Consider the following 20,394-nt stretch of genomic DNA (forward strand, 5'->3'; position numbering starts at 1 on the left):
TGTTACTTGAAAGGTTACAAATAAGTATTAATTAAATTTATTTCACGGGAAAAAATATCTGCCAATATGCAAACTTTAAAATATCGTAACTAATCTGTTACGATCATTATTTCTCTTTTCACAACCAGCTAGAAAATATAAACACTTTGTTTTTGCTTTTACAGTTTTCAGTTAGAATGCAAATGCTCCAGAGCAGAATGTTCCTTCAGTGGCCTCTGATTAGTTCAGATGCTCAAATGAGTTTTGCCATCCTTCTCATGCTACACTAACAATTGTAATAGCAGGTGGCACTGACTGAGCACTTAGAAGCTATTCATGATTATAGAGTGCTTCCTATGGGCCAAACACTGTCCTTGACAACAAACCAAGGATCACTGGGATTTAAGGCAGATCTAACATGTCAATCTGTGGGGCTTTGGCAAGGCTCTTCACCACTCTGCCCTTCAGTTTTCTCATCCTTGAGATGGAGGTAGTATACCCTCCCTGCCTCAGAGTTGTTTGTTATTACACACACTGTGAATGGAACACAGCGTGGTGGTGGAGGCACACTCTGATATGCAAGATTATAGGTTCTCTCCTCAGCCATCCCACCATACAATTCCAGAAGTGTGTAAACCTCACTTCCTGGCCTATCTTCACCACTGGATCCCACCAGTAAACATTTCTTGATTAAGTGGATAATATATGTGAAAGAGCTTGACAAATGGTAAAACATGCAAGATTCTATTATTTTTATTTATAACATTAATTCTCTTCCACAGTTTATTTCACTCACAGCCCTAATATTTATTTCTCAGAGTTATGGGTGAAATGATTTATTTATTACTAAGAGAAAATTACTTCAGGCTGACAAAACCCTAAAGTATGAAAGCGTCTGCTTTAGCTCTGTAACAATACTGCAAAGCTTCTTCTGCCCCACACACAGCTGGGATGACAGACTGAGGCACAGAGCACATTCATGAACAGCAATCACCTCTAGCCAGGCTATACAAGACTGGTGCTGTAGTCTTAGCTTTGTTATCCTCATAAACATGGAGGGGTGAATACTGTGAGGAAACCTAACGGGAGAGTGATACACAAAGAGTGGCAGACAAAGCCAGGCTTGCACCAAGCTAAGTGTTCTGGGCTGTGCTTTTGTGTGTTGAGCCAGAAGTCCCCGTTTGCTCCTAGGTAGAGCTCAGCTGGGAATTCTGGCCTATGGAGGAACATGAGAAGTGGGCCACATGAGTCTCTGTAAGAGACTGAGGAACCTCCATGAGCAGATCTCAAGCCAAGAGAAGGGTCAAGAACACCTCTTTTCTATTTATCCCTGGGAGAGCACAGAACCTGTGCCGTTTGTGCTGTACCATCTGCTTCCCCTTCTTTGGCCATTTTAGAGGCTGTTTGGGGGGATGCCATGACTGAGGGCAATGAACTGGTGGTGGGGGGTCAGGGGGACCTGTTTCTGTGGAGGGGCACAGCATATCTAAAAGCCAAAATGCTTATGATGAGGTCTTCCTCCCTGACCACAGCTGTCTGGACTTCTCACCCACAGAGCATGCCCTCAGGTCCTGTCAATTGTGGCTGTCACTTAATTTCATCACTGACCTGGGTCTCCCCCTCCCCAAGTACCTGGAACAAATCTGAAAGGACTGAAGTTCTCTTAGAACCAGAGAAATATTGCTTTGTGACAGGCACATGAACCAGGATAAGGGTTAAACATAGGAGAGAAGGAGGCAAATGTTAAGCCTTACAGATGAGTAGCAACTGTGTGTAGATTTAATGGAGAATGCAGCTCTCTGCAAAAATGTGTCCATCCACGTAGCAGGTAGTCATGCAGCAACGCCAGTCCTCCACAACTCATGTGTTTCAAACTGCCCACCACAGCTGGGTCTCAATAGGTTATGGAGCTTGGAGAAACCAAGAGTGGGTTTGGAGGACACAGGCAGTGGGTTTGGAAATCCGGTTTGTAGGACTTGACTCTGCCTCAACCAGCTGCAGAAATGTAGACAATTTATGTCACTTCTCTGTTTTTTTTTTTTTTTTTTCCCCTTGGCAAAATGAGAATCATACCCAGAACAGAATGACTTTGTTCCAGGTGTTTCACTGCTTTCAGATATGAAATATATATACATACGGAACACTATTTTGAAAAATGCATAAATACAATCCTATTATAGACAGAGTAATGGTCCTCAAAGATGTTCATGTCCCAGTCCCCAGAACATGTTGAAGGGATAATTAAGGTTGCAGACGGATTTAAAATCAGTAATCAGGGATGCCCAGGTGGCTCAGTGGTTGAGTATCTGCCTTCAGCTCAGGGCGTGATTCGTGGGTCCTGGGATTGAGTCCTGCATTGGACTCCTGCAAGGAGCCTGCTTCTCCCTCTGCCTATATCTCTGCCTCTCTCTCTGTCTCAAATAAATAAATAAATAAACAAACAAATAAATAAATAAATAAATAAAATCTTTAAAATAAAATAAAAGTCAGTAATCAACTGACCTTGAAACAAAGAGATTATCCTGGATTAACTGGGCCCAATATAATCACAAACATTCTTTAAATTTGGAAGGAGGTAGAAAAGTCAGTTTAAGTGTGATACGGTACTAAAAAAGATTCAACTGGCTATTGCTGGCCTTGAATACCCAAGGGGACATGAGCCAAGGAAGGCAGACAGCCTCCGAAAGCTAGAAATGGCAAAGAAATGGATTCTCCCTTAGAGCCGCTAGAAGAAACACTGATGTTAGCCCTGTGAGACCCATTTTGGACTTCTGACCTCCAAAACTGTTAAGATAATGAATCTGTGTTGGTTTAAGCCATCAAGTTTGTGGTAATTTGTCATAGCAGTGATTAGGAAACTAATTTCACAAATTAGAAAACTAATGCCTTACCCACATGTAAGATTGTATTGCTGTCATCATTGACATTATCATCACCTCTGACATTATCATCATCAATATGATATAATAATATTTCAAATATTAGCTGGGGAATGCGATTTCTAGCAATGTGTAATTTTGCCAAAATTCTTAGAAACTAAACCAGATGGCTATTTCATGAAATGTGTCACAGACGGATTTTATCTTTACAAATGCTATCATATTGTCTCTATGTCAACACTGATAGTATTGTTCACATTATTTATTTATTTTACAAACCTTTTGTTCTTAATACAAAAGTACACTTCAGAGTGAATTGATTTTAGCATATTATTCTTTAAAAGGTTTATTTGGAATATCTTTGTTAACATAGCTAAGAGATCTAAACACCAATCTTGGCTCAATTATAAGCTGTAAAATTTATGGCATATCATTTCACTTCTTTGGCCCGGTTTCTTATTCTGTAAAACATCTGACAATTGAACTAGATACTCTTTCCTAGATCCCCTCTAGTTTTAAAAATGTTGATTTTATTTTATTTTTATTTATTTTATTTTTTTGAAGATTCTATTTATTTATTCATGAGAGAGAAAGAGAGAGAGAGAGAGAGAGAGAGAGAGGCAGAGACACAGGCAGAGGGAGAAGCAGGTTCCATGCAGGGAGCCTAATGTGGGACTCGATCCGAGTCTCCAGGATCAGGCCCTGGGCTGAAGGTGGCGCTAAACCGCTGAGCCACCCAGGCTGCCCATACTTTTTGTTTCTATGCAGTATTTCACTTTTGGTTGCTATTCAATATGCTAGGACTATATAATATCATAATTTATTCTATTATTGATGAAAATCTGGGCTATTTCCATTTGGAAACTATGATAGCTTAGATTTTGTTTCTCAAATTAATCTGTTGGTGAAATATACAGCACTTCATTCCACTTAATTGAGATTTACATTCCAGCTTAATTTATTTCAGACACATATACTTGAGATTTTCTGTCCAGTGGGGAGAAGTCTAGGAGATAAAGTCAATAGGGCCAGAAGAGATTGGCTTTCTCTGGATAGTGTACCTGTGTAAAAAGGGACTTTACAGAGTTCCTTGTTTCTGTGTAAACAAAGAGTAATAAAATAGCTCATTGCTGAGGCCTCTAATAATGGTAGCCTTGTACAGTTTGTACAAACAATAAGCATGCCTACAACAGGAAGGTAGTCTGAACTCACCTGAAGAAACTTCAGATCACTGGATATGATGATATATTAAGTAGGACCGGTTTGTTTGCAAGTAACAGAAACCAAAGCTTAAGAAAGGAAAGGTGGACGATATTATGTAGTTAGAAGAGTGTCTCACTGAACTGAAGGACAGACATAGAACCAAGATGGATGCCTCACTGGATGCCTCTCCATTTCTATCTTTCATTTTCTTTTCATTGTTCAATCCATATAGCGAGTAAGCCTCTTGATTTTACATGTTGATTCTCTCTTGGTCCTCATTCCTACTGTGGTCCACTCAAGACCTGATGATTCAAACACTAAAATCATGGCTCTAGAGGCATCTGGGTGACTCAGTGGTTGAGCATCTGCCTTTGGCTCAGGTCATGACCCCGGGGTCCAGGGATTGAGCCCCGCATCAGGCTCCCCACAGGAAGCCTGCTTCTCCCTCTGCCTTTCTGTGTCTTTCATGAATAAATAAATAAATAAAATCTTTTTTTTTTTTTTAAATCATGGCTCTAGAAGCCCTAGTTTCTGGATGGGGTGTGGTTGGAGTGACAGGGAATGGTCCCTAAAAGAACGGGTGTTGTTGGCTGAGGTTTGGGGACACATTCTCCAAGGTGCTCATAACAGAAACTTTGCAGAAGGGCAGTCTACAGTAGTTATTTAAGAAAAGCTACAAAGAATCTCATGAAATATGAGTCAGGCTTTATTACCTGAGCTTGTCGTGTTAAGACATGGCTTTATTCAGGACAAACATTAGTTTGCAGTGTTTATCCTGGGGTATAACAGGAACAGCTTTTGAAATCAGATAAAACTTTAAAAAAAGAAAAGAAATCAGATAAAACTAGCTTTCGATTCAAGTTCAGCCACTTCTGGCTGAATTTCACTGGACAAGTTCCCTAACCTCTCTTTGTCCATATCCCCCATCTATAAGAAGATAATACTAATGTTGCCCTCCCTATGAAGTTGCTCTGAGAATTAAAGACAGGTATACACATATCAACCACACTGCCTGGTACAGAATTTTTTGTCCTCTTTTCGAGTGTTAAAGCTGAGGTGGCATGGTAAATTAGAGGTAGGGGTGGGGATGGATGGAAGGGGGATAGTAAACTAGAATCAGAAACCTTGCAATCTGGTACTGACATCACTAGCTGTGGGGTCTCAGGCAAGTCATTAAAACTCCGAGGAAAGTGTCTCATTTTCCTGACTAACAGAAAAGACAGGTTCAGTGGAGGACTATGCAATTAAGTTACTATAATCACTTCTAGGACTCAAAACACTCCCGGTGATGCTCAGGTGTTGCTGAGCATGTGTGAGGGAGAACAGCAAGGGGGGAGTGCAATTTGGTAAAATTCTCATCTCTCTCTCTCTCTCCTTTTATCTGTTTCATAAATTGAGGTTTTGCATCAGATTTGTTTTAGGGGGGAAAAAGTATGCTGCTGAAAAAATTACAAAGCATCTTGAAAAATACCAGATGACATGCCCTCTCAAGTCTTTCCTGCTCTAAAACATGAGGCTCTGCTAAATGCCTTCCATTGTTGAGCTGAGCTACCTCTAGAGCCAGAAGCAGCCTGGATATTTTCAGCAACCCATTAAGTCGTCTGTCATGGGACAGCAGGAAAAAAAAAACCCTACAAAGGGCTGTGGCTAAAACAGAGAGAGACTCATCCAACTTGTCCAGAAAACAAACCAAATAACACCTTCCCAAAACACATTATTAATATAACACAGGAAATGTTAGCAGGATCATAAGGATGTCTCTTTCAAAGTGAATGAGCAACCCAGGCTTTGCTTTGATTATGGCTTATGACTTCTCATCTAACAGAGGACAGCTCAAGAGCACAAAGGTGTCCTACGTGGTCACCCTTACCACAACAGTTGGCCCTGTGTGGCAACTGTGAAAACATATATTTCTTTCTTAAGCCCACCATTGATAGACGTGTTTAAATAGAAGATATTCACAAGGGGATAGCGGATTTAGCTTGTGCATTTTGTGCTATATTGAGCCAGGTAGGAAGCAGGATGAATGGGAGATTATTCTTGTGATAAGAAATTTGTTCTTAGAGCAACAAGCACATGAGAAAAAGAAAGTTTCCATTCTTTCTGTAAATGAAGATCATAAACAGATGATTTATATATTGAAATCAGATATGCCAAAAGCACCTTAAAGATAATCTGGTCCAGTAGTTTTCTACCTTTTTTGGAATAGATCTTTTAGCAGAAGCTCAAAAGAATGATAGAGTTAAAAACAGTTTAACAAGAACATTAATTCTGGTTGAAGTTGGGGTGGGGGCAGGGGGATTAGTCCTGACTGTTCTATACAATCTCCCCCATTTCTATCAAAACACCCCTCTTGGGACAGATCCCAAGGCACCTCCATGAATATTTGAGGGCTCCTAATCCTCAAATCACTTACTAGACTAAACTTCCCTACTTATAGATGACAAAACTAGGTACAAAGAGATCAGTGATTTGCCCAGAATTCTGAAATATGAAAGTGAAGACTAGGGCCAAACCCAGGGCTCCTGATGTCCAGCCCAGTGTTCTTGCCTTATATAACATGGAGTCACTCTGAGAAGACATTTGAAACTACCTGCATTTCACCTCTTGTGAGTCACTCAATCAGATATGGACCATTTAAAGTCTCAATGAAGTTCTTTCTTTTTTTTTCTTTTCTCATCTAAAGGATATTTGGAAAGAAGGAAGGAAGGAAGGGATGGAGGGAGAAAGAATGGAAGGGAGGAAAGAGAGAATTAAATTTCAACATTAAAAGCATGTTCAAGGGGGCACCTGGGTTGCTCAGTGGTCGAGCATCTGCCTTTGGCTCAAGTCAGGATCTCAGGGTCCTGGGATCGAGTCCTGCATTGGGCTCCCCTCAGGGAGCCTGCTTTTCCCTCTGCCCATGTCTCTGCCTCTCTCTCTCTCTGTGTCTCTCATGAATAAATAAAATCTTAAAAAAAGAAAGCATGTTCAACTACCCCATTCTCCATAGAATCACACTCAAAATTATATGACTAAGTAATGTGAGGGAGGAGAAAAACATATCAAAATGATTATTTGGTTATTAAGCTCAATGACTTTGATGAGTCTTGAAAGCAAAATGGCCCAAGGCTGCATCTACCCACTGACCCATCCCTCCAACTAGTAGACACACTACTTGCTGCTGGGATATGGGGGTGAATGATTCCAAACTTGAAGAAACTCATCTTTGATGATGAAAAGCATCCTTGATGCTAAATCTTATTCTGGGAATGGAATGAGGAAGAGAGAGAGGGAGAGAAGAGCAGGGAAAGGGAGAGGAGGAGGGAAGAGAATATTATGGTGGTCAGTGGTTGGGGGTCAAAAGGAAGAGTACCAGGTAGGCATTCTGTGTGGGAGGGAGGTACATGAGAGTATTTCCATGCCCCTGGGATATGTACTGTGGGATACGGAAAACCAGACTGGCCATCAGTAGGCTGAGAGAATGATCTTTGGGATCCCAGGATATAAAGGGATGGAGGTGTGCCATGTTCTTCCTCTCCACAGGTGACCCCAACCAACGAAATATGATTATTAGTATGATGAGTTTTAATAAATTAAAAAGAGTCTATAACTCTAGTACAGTTTATAATCCTAGTCTATAGTCAATAGCTTGAGTATTGTGGCCTCTGGTCAGCTGATGAGGTGTGTCAATGTCAATGTAAAAGAAACACATCACCGGTTTTGTTCTGTGGCTGGGCCCAATCTGTGTTATCCTAGAGCATACAGACCTTTCACACACTTACATCACTAGGCTAGGGGATGGAGAAATCTCATCCTTAATAACTTAAAAAAATAAATATATCCATGGGTCAGGCATAGCAGCTTTGCATATGAGGGAGTAGATAGCACACAGCAAAGGGTTAAATGGTTAAGATGTCGGCTTCAGACCAGGACAGATGAGTATTCAGATCCTAGCTGCTCCTACCCATCTATAGGATCTTTGGCAAAGTGTTTCACTTTTCTGAGTCTCAAACAGGGATGGTGACAAATGTATCAAATTATTAGGGCTGCTTTAAAGATTACTTAATTAATATAGACAAATGGCCATTATTACAATAGGTCCATTCATAAGTGTGGGCAGTAACACTAGAGCCCTTGGCTAGAACTGAGCTCTCTAAGCTGTAAAACCAGAAAAAGGGTATCCGTCAGGGAAAAAGAGGGGCACTTTACTGATATTGATGGGCTAAACATCCTTTCCCCTACTTCCTCACCCTCTTCTAGGCTGGGAGTAAGACTTCACATTGATTTTTACTGAGGAAAACCATCTCAGCGCTTGCTTCTCACCAGGACAGCATTTTTTTTTCTTTCTTCCTCTGTGTAATCAAGAGCAAACAAAATCCAGATTCTCACCCATAACAATGGCCACGTGGGGTAGAAGCTGATTTCCTCTCAGAAAACACTTAATGCTAGAACATCGAGCTTTTGGGTCATTTCCTGGCACTCTGATGATATCATATCCCGACTTGTTTATTTGCTCATTGTTAATTGTTACTCTATGTACATTCAACAACAATTTGAGGTACTTATGTACTGACTAAACAGAGCATCAAAGAGCTCTTACTAAGGCAGCTTAGTGTTCATGAGATTTCTGACATAATTAATGTTTCAATGAATCAACTAAAGTTCATCCAAATGTGACTTCTGAGATTCTCTGCTTTTTAATAGATCCTTAGGAACATGACTATGTTTCTCCCTAGAGGCCTGTCATGACCCACTGTGGGTGTTCCCTGAATGAGCTATGAGACATCCCTCAACTTAGGATAAATGCAATTGATCTGACAGTGAGAACACAACAGACATTTTCTCCTCAGTGTGCAGAAGACATGTTACATTTCCCTTGTTCCGCTGGGAATATCAGATATCATCCTGTCTTCAAAAATTATAAGTTGTGGCCAGATTTTCACATATTCTTTCCTCATTTATGGAAAGTGTAGATATCGACATAGAAATGTACCCTAGCCATTGTTGACACTTTCAAAGAAGATGAAAAATGAGGGATGTCTGGGTGGCTCAGTGGTTGGGCATCTGCCTTCGGCTCAGGGCATGATCCTGGAGTCACGGGATTAAGTCCCACACCGGGCTCCCTGTATGGAGCCAGTTTTTCCCTCTGCCTATGTCTCTGCCTCTCTCTCTCTCTCTGTGTCTCTCATGAATAAGTAAATAAAATATTTTAAAAAAAGATGAAAAACGAGTTTGATGTGTACATTCCAGCCTGTTTATTCTCCAGTCCATGACCCTCAATAGAGGCTATCCATACTGACATTACCAAACCTGCTGGTTTGATTATTTCACTAATATTATCGAGGCTGGCTAAGATGTAACCACTAACTTGGGAAATAATATAGTTTATCAAAGATTAAATGTACCATAATTTTTAGTACAATCATTTTAATCACTTTTGGAGTGATTTTCCTGAAAATACCAGTGATAGTCTTAAGTCACAATGAAAATGTATTCCAAAACATAGTGAAACAAATTCTAGAACTCTCGTGTCCAGAACAAAGCAGACATCATTTTTTTTAAAGCAGATATCATTTTTAAGCTCTGCTCTTTCACTTCTGCAGAAAACGTTGTAGAGATTGGTTTTCCCATAAGATTTTATTTTCTGCAGTCTGTATTTCTTTTCAAAGATTTCAAACTAGCTCTTGATGTCTGAAAGCGTACTATCTTTTGCATATGCATTTTCCTTATTTTATTTAATGTAAACCTTGCCTGAATGCTTTTCCTAATTATGAGGTAACTAATTATCAGGATCACATTTCTCTGGGCCTGATCTTCTGCTCATTTGTATCACTCAGGATTCCTGGATAACAGAAACTCAACTTGATCTACCGTAAGCAATAAAGAAATATTTATTGGTTCACAAGCCATTGCCTGGGAAAAGTGGGGGTAGAGCTGGCTCAGGGAAGACTGGATCCAAAGAATCAGATAATCCTATCTTTCTCTCATTTCTGCTTTTTGGTTTTATGGCCATAGGCAGTTCCAGATTTATATAGCAGTTACATATCTAGAAATACAAGAAAGCTCTTTTGTCAGCTCCATATTAGAAAAATTTTGTGGAAATATTAGGATTGGCTTGGCTTGTGTCACTACTCTTCCTTACCTAGGTCTCTGTGGTCTGAGAGTGAAGCATTCTGATCGGCACTACTATAAGAATCATTACAGATGGCAAGGAGAGAAATATATCCTCCAAAGAAAGAAAAGATGCTCTGGACATACAAAACATATGTGCCCATGATCCTTTTATGAGAAGGTGTAATACTAATAGATCACTTCTTTCTGGATCATTCCTTACATTGCTGCGTGCTCAATGATATTGGGAAGTAATAATTGCTGGCACGTTCTTTTGATTAAGGAGATGGAATTGACTTGTGCCTATATGAAAAAGACTGTAGATTTTGAGGTTGGCCTAGAAATTTTAAATCATGTTATTTCAAAACCATAACTGGCAAAAATGCAGCTTTGGCAAGGTATCGCTCTTCCAGCAAGCCCCACTGAAAGCAGAAGTCTTCCTTTAAATAATCACAACCATTCACGGGAGACCCAGTCTACCAGCTTGCCATTCTCTGACTCGACTCACCAGTGGAGTCATTATCCACATGCAGGAACCAAACAAAATCTCATTACACATGTAACTCATTTGTTAGCCAACTCTTCACGTTCAGAAATTATCAGTTACTTGTTGACAGACTGATTGATAAAGGTTGCAAAAAGATTAGGATTCCTTTCTTCCTTCCTCCTTTTCTTCCTCCCTCCTTCCCCCTCTCTCTTCCTTTCTTCCCTCCTTCATTTTAATAAACTCTGTCATGCTACAGGGTTCTCCTTACTATATTTCTGTAACTTTACATCCAGACCTTGAAACTGCCTGCAGTTTCAGGAAGTGCTGCTTTATATCACCATTACCACTTATCACAGGACAATAATAAATACATTTCTGTGTAGATGGAAGAAAGTAAATGAAGATTAGATGACATTACTTTAAGTGGAAACTATGCCATCCAAACTGAAAAAGCTCAGTCTCTACCTAGTTTCCTGGACCCCAGTGGCTCCAGCTGGGTTCTGTTTTTCAGCAGTTGACCCATGCTCTGGCTCTGGCCTGCCACCTTTTCTCAGAATATATACCAACTGCTAATGTACTGTGTATGGTGGTTCAGACGCCAATGCACTGTGTGAATACTAATATTTTTAATAAGCCGGTTATCACAAGCTCGTGTGAGCCTACCATTGCCCTCCTTGACTCTACCCAATCTCTGATTTGTCACTTTTCCCAAGAATGTAGGGATCCTTTGCAACTTGCTGTATTGGGGGAAAAAAATGCTGTTATGGACTGCATGCTTGGGTCCACCCAAAATTCATATGTTGAAACCCTAACCACCAGGTTAGGATTAAAAGGTGGTGCTTTTGGTAGGTAATTAAGGTTAGATTAGGTCATGAGTTGGGACCCTCCTGATGAGATTAGTGCCCTTATATAAAGAAGAGACAAAAAGGCACATACCAGAAAGGCTATCTAAAGATATAACCAGGAAGAGCGCCCTCACCAAGAGCCTGACCATACTGGCACCCTGATCTTGGACTTCCAGCCTTTGGACTGTGAGAAATAAACTTCTGTTGCTTAAGTCACCCACTATATAACTTTCTGGGATAGCATTTGAACTAAGACACGTGCCATTCTTAAACGATCACATAATGAAGGATGGGGCAGGAAACTAAGATATACAACGATCTTTGCAGGATGCCTGGGTGACTCAGCGGTTGAGCGTCTGCCTTTGGCTCAGGGCATTATCCCCGGGTCTGGGATCGAGTCCCACATCAGGCTCCTTGCGGGGAGCCTGCTTCTCCCTCTGCCTTGTCTCTGCCTCTGGGTCTCTAATGAATAAAATAAATAAAATCTTTTAAAAAATGATCTTTGCAATGAAGGTGTAAATGATTAGATAAATCATTGGTAGAATGGCCGTAGACTTAAAGTCACCCAAGTTATTAAATTCACCCTATTTATCCTGCATATAATGTAACAGGGGCTTTTGATGTTCTCTATGTGTTTCAGGGTAGCAAAGATTCAGTCACTACTCAGGCCCAAGTACCTGGTGGAAAGATATTGGGACTTTTGAGTCAGACCACGTCAGAATCGGAGCTCTGCTTCTTACTATGAGGACTTAAGCAAGCTTCTTAGCCACCAGAAGCCACATCTTCCTCAACTGTAAAATGGGACTTCTAGTCAGGTTGTATTAGCATTACTGAGACAATGAACATTTAGCAAAGTGCTCAATAATTGAAGCTGCAAGAGTCAAGACCTGAATAAGGCCCTTGATGATCTTAAGATCAAGTAATAAGGAGTTTCTGCAGCAGAGAAAAAGCCCAATGCACTTTACCTAATGCATTGTGCTGCATGAAGAGTGAAAAAGGGGAGCATTAGAAAGCAGCCCTGCCTTCATGTGGCTTTCTGTCTAATCAGGGGAGCTAAAGGGAAAACACCTGCATGAAATAACAACAGGACAACACTCAACAGCAAAACAAAATACAAAACTGCAGATGCAGACTATGCATGTGAAGATAGTTTGGAAGAGAGAGTGGGTTTTGAAAGCTAGGATAATGCCCTCTAAAACACAGACCCTGGGATCCCTGGATGGCTCAGCCATTTACTGCCTGCCTTTGGCTCAGGGCGTGGTCCTAGAGTCCCAGGATTGAGTCCCACATTAGGCTCCCTGCATGGAGCCTGCCTCTCTCTCTGCCTGTGTCTCTGCCTCTCTCTGTGTCTCTCATGAATAAATAAATAAAATATTAAAAAAAAATAAAACACAGACCTTGCAATGGCAGAGATGCTGTCACTTTTGTCCATTGCTGTATCTCCAGCAACCAGACCACTGCCTGGCTCTTTGTGTGTGGTTGAGAAATACCTACCGAGTTAACTGATGAACAAATTGTTTGAATAACTAGTAGAAAAACACCAGACTAGGAATAGAAGGACCTAGGTTTGGATCCTAACCTCCCTGAACCTCAGTTGCCTTATCTGTAAAATGGCTATATAATCCCTACCAACTATGTAGGGTTGTCATACAGATAAATAATACATTTGTGTGAAAGGTAAGTATAATGTAGTAAAATGTAGCTTAAGAAGGAACTAGAACCCTAAGGATGGTTACAAATTTGGACAAGTGGTAAGAAGCAATTTTAATGATGCATTTATCCATATGTTCCTTAACTTGGGCTCTAAGACCAGCGAGGGTGTCCATGGAATAACAGGATAGAAGGCTGTTTTTCTTTCCCGCCATGGTAACCAATGGCACATGCTCCACTGCTGTTAACAAGATCAATAAACTTGCCACATTCAGAAATCGACAATTAACCCCTTTTACAACACTTAAAGTCACAGGCCTCTCTATTTTATATGGCCAAGCAGGCTGCTGAGCACATGGTTTTTATTATTGCCCCCCCCCCCCACTGCAAAAAAAACCCCTACTACTAATAATTTAACACCTTATAGAACCTGTCCCTCTCTTAATGATTTTGCAGGGAAGCTCTGTGCACTGCAGCTGTCTTTGCAAGGGCCACCTCTAGGTCCATGCTGCTTGGGGGGACCATATTATCTTTAGTCCTGCTTACCTTTCTAAATGTTTTATGGTTTACAGCTGCGGTGAAAAGCATTTTGGGGTCGGCAGAGATTTATTCCCCTTTTTAATGTTTTTACTAGGCTGAATAAACACATTCTCGGGGAATGAAACCTCTGGTCATGTTGGGAATATGGAAACCGGGCTCTACTCCGTAATGGCAGCTCTTTCGTGACTGACGCTTGCTTATAACAACGAGTGCCATTGTTGTCTCTGAATGGGACTGTGGTCAGGAGCCCTCAGAGGGTTCCACAGCACCCACCCCACAAGCCACTCTGTCACAACCCTACCTGAAACCGCCTACCTCTTTGCAGGATCCCATTAACACCTGTAGAAAAATGCTGCATTTTAAGGGCTCTGGAGAGTCTGGAAGGTGGAGAATGTATAACTGACACTGTTTTTGGTGTTCTTACCTCCAGCATGTGCTCATTTAAATATTTTTGGCAAATGAGTTTTGATAAAATGAGTCTTTCTCCCAAATTCAAACGAACCCTTAATTTTTATGAGGTTTGTAAAACATCAGCATAATGATTTCTTAAAAAGGAAAAAAAAATATTTCCTCGAGCTTGCTCATTCCGTTGTTCTTGGCCAAGACTGCTCATAGAATTACCAGTATGCTATGAGAAAGATTATTCATATAGTGATTTGGAGCTGGGTGGAATCAGAAATTATTATAAATCTCTTCACATGACATTCCTGCAAGCTTTGCCAGCCCTGGAATAAAACGGGCTTGGAAGCCAACAGGCAGCACCTGTATAACCCACTATGAGGCAAAAGCTGGCCTATTATTAGACCTTATCAAGAGGTTTCCAAGTGGTGCTTCAAAGTAGGAGAATAAAGCACTTTGTCTTGTTGAGGACTCTGGGGGTAATTAGCAAGCATGTCACACTTGCAGACATATCACTAGTCGCATTGGAGAAACTGACATGCCTGGCTCATTTCTTTGCTTCCCAGTGGTTTTCTCGTCACAAGATCAATGGAAGGGCCCTTCCGTGAAATGACTCCTAGAGCCACATCTGGCCAATACCAATGAGAGTTGCCATGGATCCTGCCTTTCTGGTGATTTCAGGCTACTGTGCTGGGCTCTGCTTTGCTCTAATGTACAGTCATGTTCCTAAGTCATGTACCTAAGATATCACCAATAATATCGCAGATATTATTACTGAATATATTCTGATATTATTCTCAGTTATTAAAAGAAGGTACAGTCATGTTCCTAAGTCATACACCTAAGATATCACCAGTTTGTAGATATTATTACTGAATATATTCTGATATTATTCTTAGTTATTAAAAAAATAATTCTCAGTTATTGAAACAGTTATTCCAATAGGAAAAATACTTGGGAGCTAGGCACTTTCCTGCTCAGTAATAGGGATTTTTTTTTTCCTGTAGGAATGTCAATACTACAGTTTTCCTTGGGACGCCTAGGTGGCTCAGCGGTTGAGCATCTGCCTTTGGCTCAGGGCATGATCCCACAATCCCGAGATTGAGACCCACATCGGGCACCCTGCATGGAACCTGCTTCTCCCTCTGCCTCTGTCTCTGCTTCTCTGTGTGTCTCTCATGAATAAATAAATAATTTAAAAAAATAAAGTTTTCCCTTATAGCTGTAAGACCTGAGAGGCCAGGATGGAGCTATTAAGCCTAAACACTGTGCAAATCCTGTGCAAAGACTCTGGTTATATGGAGCTTTTGCTCAAGAGCACCAACATTTCTTTTCTGATCATATCAGCTCTGCTATAGAGCATGGTGATTCTTGGTCATTCTTATCATCTTTATTATTCATTGTTATGATTATATGATTATAATATGTTATGTTATATCATATCATATATCATAATATATATGATGATTATATGATTATAATGTTATGTTATGATTATATGATAAATATATCATAAATATAAATATATAAATATTCATAAATATAATGATTATAATCTGTTATGATATGATTATATGATATAATCATATCATATAATCATATGTCACATGATTATATGATAAATAAAGTATAGTGCCACCCAAACAAAGCAAATGGGTAGCTATGCACTAGTTCCTTTTCTATGAGTATTGATCATTATAATAGTAGACTGCATAATGCCAGTCCATATCTCTGAACACTCAGATTATATCTGAGCTGGGGAAACTCTGTAAGAGTAATATCAGTACTTACCTGTCCTTTCTTGCCAGTTAGTCACAGTCCTCTGGGACTAGTGCCTTTAGGGAGATCCAACTTCATGCATTTAAGGCAAGAAGTTCTTTCACCCCATTACATTTCTTAAGGGACAACATAGCGTGCGCACCAGCGATTTCTGGCCTTCTTCTCTCTTTAAACATTTTTCCCAACTCATTCCATTAATCTCAGAGGTTGTCTTTGTCATTGTTATAATTGTAAGATATACTGTGTATGCAATTCCTCATCCTCACCCCTTATTCTCATCCATCTCTGTCATTCCAGCCATGTTCTCTTTCTTCCCTCCAAGTTCCAGAGAAGAGATTTTTCCCCTTACTATTGAAATCTAACCCCTCTACCTGGCCTCTGCAGCTTTTTTCTTCCCACTGCCTCCAGGATTTTAATCCCACAACGGTCATTTTTTTTCTCTTTAACATCTTCAAAGACCGCTTCCAGATATTCTCTCTCTCTCTCTCTCTCTCTCTCACACACACACACACACACACACACACACACACAGTCTTACTTCTCATTATCCCAATTTCCCTCTTTCTAATCCTGGTAAAACATTTTAAACATGATCTACATCATTCCCTCCAGCAATTTCCCACTGTGTTGCTTCTTGATTACTGGAAATTTGGCACCTTTTGCCATACTTTCTCTGAAATGATCTCCTGATGCCCAGCCACCATTTCACTCTTTAAATGCAAGATCTTAGGCTCCACTCAGATTTTCCTCAGACATCTTACCTGCTCCTAAGAAATTCTCTTCTTCCTCCTCCATGGTTTCTTTGATCTTGTGCTTTCCTGGTTTTCCTATCTGTCCATGATATTTTTCCTCTCTTTCACCTGTACCCCTCACAGTTATGCGTGTCACTTAAGGTTCAAACCTTGTTCCTCCCTTTTTCCCTATGATTATGCTGTTAGGGAGGCCCTTGTGATTCAGTTCTCTCTCAATCCTGACTGTCTTCAAGACCCATACATAATTCCCACATAATTCCATTTGGATATGCAACCATCACCTATATTAGTTCCAGCCCTCGGGAAGCAGATGCTAAGATAGGAGTTAAAAGGACAAGAGGTTTATTGTCAGTAGCTTTTGTGGATGAAAAGAGGGGCAAGACTGAAGCAGGCAAGGAGAGGTTTCAGACTGCCATCTGAGATCAGAGAAGGGGAAGGAAGAAGGATTGGGAAGGAGAAGCATCAGATCCAAGTGCTGCTCTGAAAGTCTGGGCCAGCCCAGAGGGGAGCCTCAGGTCAATGACTGCCTATCAGAGGAGGCAACATGGGACAGAGAAGCTCAGCTCTATTACTCCTTCTGAGCTTAGTTACTGGTTGATTGAGAGCTGCCCAGGAAGTGTGATCCTGGCTTGTGTGCTCTGGCAGATGCCCAAGCTCCTGCAGCTAGAAGCTCTCTCTTCAAAGGAAATCTCAAACACAATCCATACGAAACTAAGTTTAACTTTTCCTTTCTCCTCTCCCACCATCTATGCTTTCCTCTCAAATTATCTCATCTCTGCCTTTGATATCAGCATCCTTCCATCTTCCAAGCTAAGATATCTCCAAGTAATCTTTGCTTTTTCCAAGACCCTTATCTTTTATATCCAACTTGTGGCTCTTAGATTCTTTTCAGTTTTCTCAACCCCTCTCTCTTCTCAATATTACTGTTCTAATCCATCTAGATAACTGTCTCACACTGATTGCTGCCAAACACTTAGTCCCTTCCCTGACTCAGCTTCCTCATTTATTCTATATGTGTTGTGGTTCCCTAGGATTCAGTCCCGGACTCTTGTCTCCTCATGCTACAGGCTTGTCCTAGATGATCTTATCCAGTAATTGGCCTCTACTGAAATACCTATGACTCCAAAATTTTCATCTCCAGCCCCAGTTCTGTCTAGAGCTCTAAATCAATGTTTCTCAAACTTCAGTGTTACACACTTTTAAAGAGAAAAAATATATTGTATATCCCAGTGTTAAATTATTTTATTTAAAATGTTAAATATGTACCAACTCAAAACTAAGCATAAACTTTTGGTAATAGTTTGGTTTCCTTTCAGACTTTTTTTCCTACAGATATTTCACATAGTTGAGATAATATTATATGGATATAGGGGTGTGTGTGTGTGTCTGTTGTGTCTTGCTTCTTATTCTTGATGTTAGAACACAATCATTTTCTTAGTCAATAAAACTCTTCATGAACAATATTTTTTGATGGGCACATATCATTTCATTCTGTGGATGTCATAATTAGTGTTTTATAATGATGTCTAATGTTAAATAATGAAGCAGTAAATAACTTTGTACATAAAGTTTTGTTTGAATTTTTTTACAGTATTTTCTTCAGGGACGCCTGAGTGGCTCAGTAGTTGAGCATCTACCTGCCTTTGGCTCAGGGTGTGATCCTGTCTTGATCCCAGGATCAAGTCCCACATTGGGCTCCCCACGGGGAGCCTGCTTCCCCCTCTGCCTGTGTCTGCCTCTCTCTCTGTGTCTCTCATGAATAAATAAAATCTTAAAAAAAAAAAAAAAAGAGTACTTTGAGTAGATTTCTAGAAATGGGAAGGTAGATGTTTTCATTTCAGAGATGAGGAAACCTACGTTCTAGGAGTTTGACTGATTTTCCTGAGGCCACTTAGCCTATAAAGGGTAAGAGATGAAAAGGGAAATCTCATCCCTGGGCTATTTCTATTGGGACAGGCTACTCATAATGGGACATGAAGGGATGCTGTCTTAGGATTCTTTAGGGGGTAGAAGATCTGGAAACTAGCAAGGGCTAATTTATGATCTAATTCCCTAAAAACTTCAGCCTGATTTGGGATCAGAGGTACAAGGACATATACATGAGTTCCATGGGATCTTTCAGAGGGTCAGAAGATTAGGTAGGTATAACCTAGTCAGGCACTATTTTCTCAGTGTTCATTTGTGCTGAAGTCACATTTGCATTAGTACCACTGTCTTGGTTTTGTCCTTGCTTGAAAAGGCTGCAGGGGACCTTCATGGTGGAGCTCTAATACCCAGTCTTTAAATATCGTATGAGCTTACTCAAAATCAAACAAATGGCATCACATAGTTGTATTTGTATCTTGTCCTTCATCCACACCCTTGGCCTAGAGCTGCTGCAGATAGGAGATATCTGATGCTGTGACTCTGAAAGCCATGGCATCCCTGCCTTTATCTTGGGAGAGATCTGGTTATATTTAGACCCCAACCAAGAAGTGACTCTTCCTGCCAAAGGGAGTCAAAAATGTCCTGCTTATTGCTACAGCATGAACCAAGGGATGGGCAAAAAGTGTAGAACACTCAGGCATGCAAGAACTCTCAAATTAGACAATCAAAGTAGCCATCTAGGGTTTTACAGAATGTGTTGATAGTAGCTGATTTAGAAGAAAGACTTAAAAATAGACCAAGAGGGATGTCTGGGTGGCTCAATGGGTGAGCATCTGCCTTCGGCTCAGGTCATGATCTTGGAGTCCTGGGATCGAGTCCCCGTGGGGAGCCTACTTCTCCCTCTGCCTACATCTCTGCCTCTTTCTCTCTGTGTCTCTCATGAATAAGTAAGTAAAATCTTAAAAGAAAAAAAAAAAGGATTTCTCAACCTCATCATTATTGACATTTGGAGCTGGATAATTCTTTGTTGTGGAGGCTGTCCTGAGCACTATAGTGGTTGAGCAGCATCCCTGCCCTCTACTCACCAGATGCCAGTAGCCCCCCGCTCTAGTCATGACATCAAAACTGTCTCTAGACATTGTCAAATGTCCTCTGAGGGTCAGAATCATCCCTCCTGAAAACCACTGAGTCAGACTAATGGATTCCAAAAAAGAAAGCAGCCCATCCCAATGCAGGAGGCAAATGAAAAGAAGGTGACTTGAATGGAATATGAACAAAATGTCTTCTAAAAGGAGGACTCCAAAGTAGAGAAGAACCAAAGGTCTTCTTTAGTCACCCAGCTAAGGGTCTTCTTCAGGTCTGTAATGAAATGGGATGGGCATAAAAAGAGAAAGAAGCCCTTTCCTAGTGAATATAGGTTGGTTTTGTTTTTTTTTTTTTTTGTGAATATAGGTTTTATAGACACATCATGTGTGCTAATTAGATAATATCATGTATATATAGTCCATAGACTAGAACATGGCTTCTTCACAAAACTCCTCCTGCAATTAATAAAAATTCCAAAGTTGTTCCTACAGTTATTGAACTGCATAAACCTGACTGAACATTATAATCAAAATCAAGGACTACCTTGATTTGATATCAAATAATCAAAAAGCAGGGCTACCTACAAGAATGCTGAGACCAGTCTCCCCCTACTTTGCTGCTCCCTGTGTTATGCAACCATAAGATCTTAGTATTAAAAGGCTCTAATAAACCATCTGATTCGGCTTATCAAGTTGCCAGCATAGCATCCTTGACAGATGACTGAAACCCTTTGCAAGGCAGATTGTCCCACTGTTGGGTAGCACTACTTATATGTTTTTATGTTGGGGACTAGAACTGGCCTCCTAGTAATGACCACTTGTTGGACCTGGTGCAGC

The 20,394-nt window shown here is 40.5% G+C and overlaps 1 protein-coding gene and 1 long non-coding RNA gene across 7 annotated transcripts in view; one reads left to right on the plus strand and one right to left on the minus strand.

Annotated features, from left to right (window-relative positions):
* ROR1 (receptor tyrosine kinase like orphan receptor 1) overlaps nucleotides 1-20,394 on the minus strand; it is a 475,328-nt gene that overhangs the window by 80,044 nt on the left and 374,890 nt on the right. The window lies entirely within an intron of this gene.
* Nucleotides 9,587-15,219, plus strand: LOC111095930. Its single transcript, XR_005359671.1, has 3 exons — nucleotides 9,587-9,915; nucleotides 12,127-12,301; nucleotides 15,083-15,219. It is a non-coding gene; the product is annotated as an uncharacterized LOC111095930 (long non-coding RNA).

The sequence above is a fragment of the Canis lupus genome, chromosome 5, assembly GCF_011100685.1.
Source record: "Canis lupus familiaris isolate Mischka breed German Shepherd chromosome 5, alternate assembly UU_Cfam_GSD_1.0, whole genome shotgun sequence".
Taxonomy (NCBI): Eukaryota; Metazoa; Chordata; class Mammalia; order Carnivora; family Canidae; genus Canis; species Canis lupus.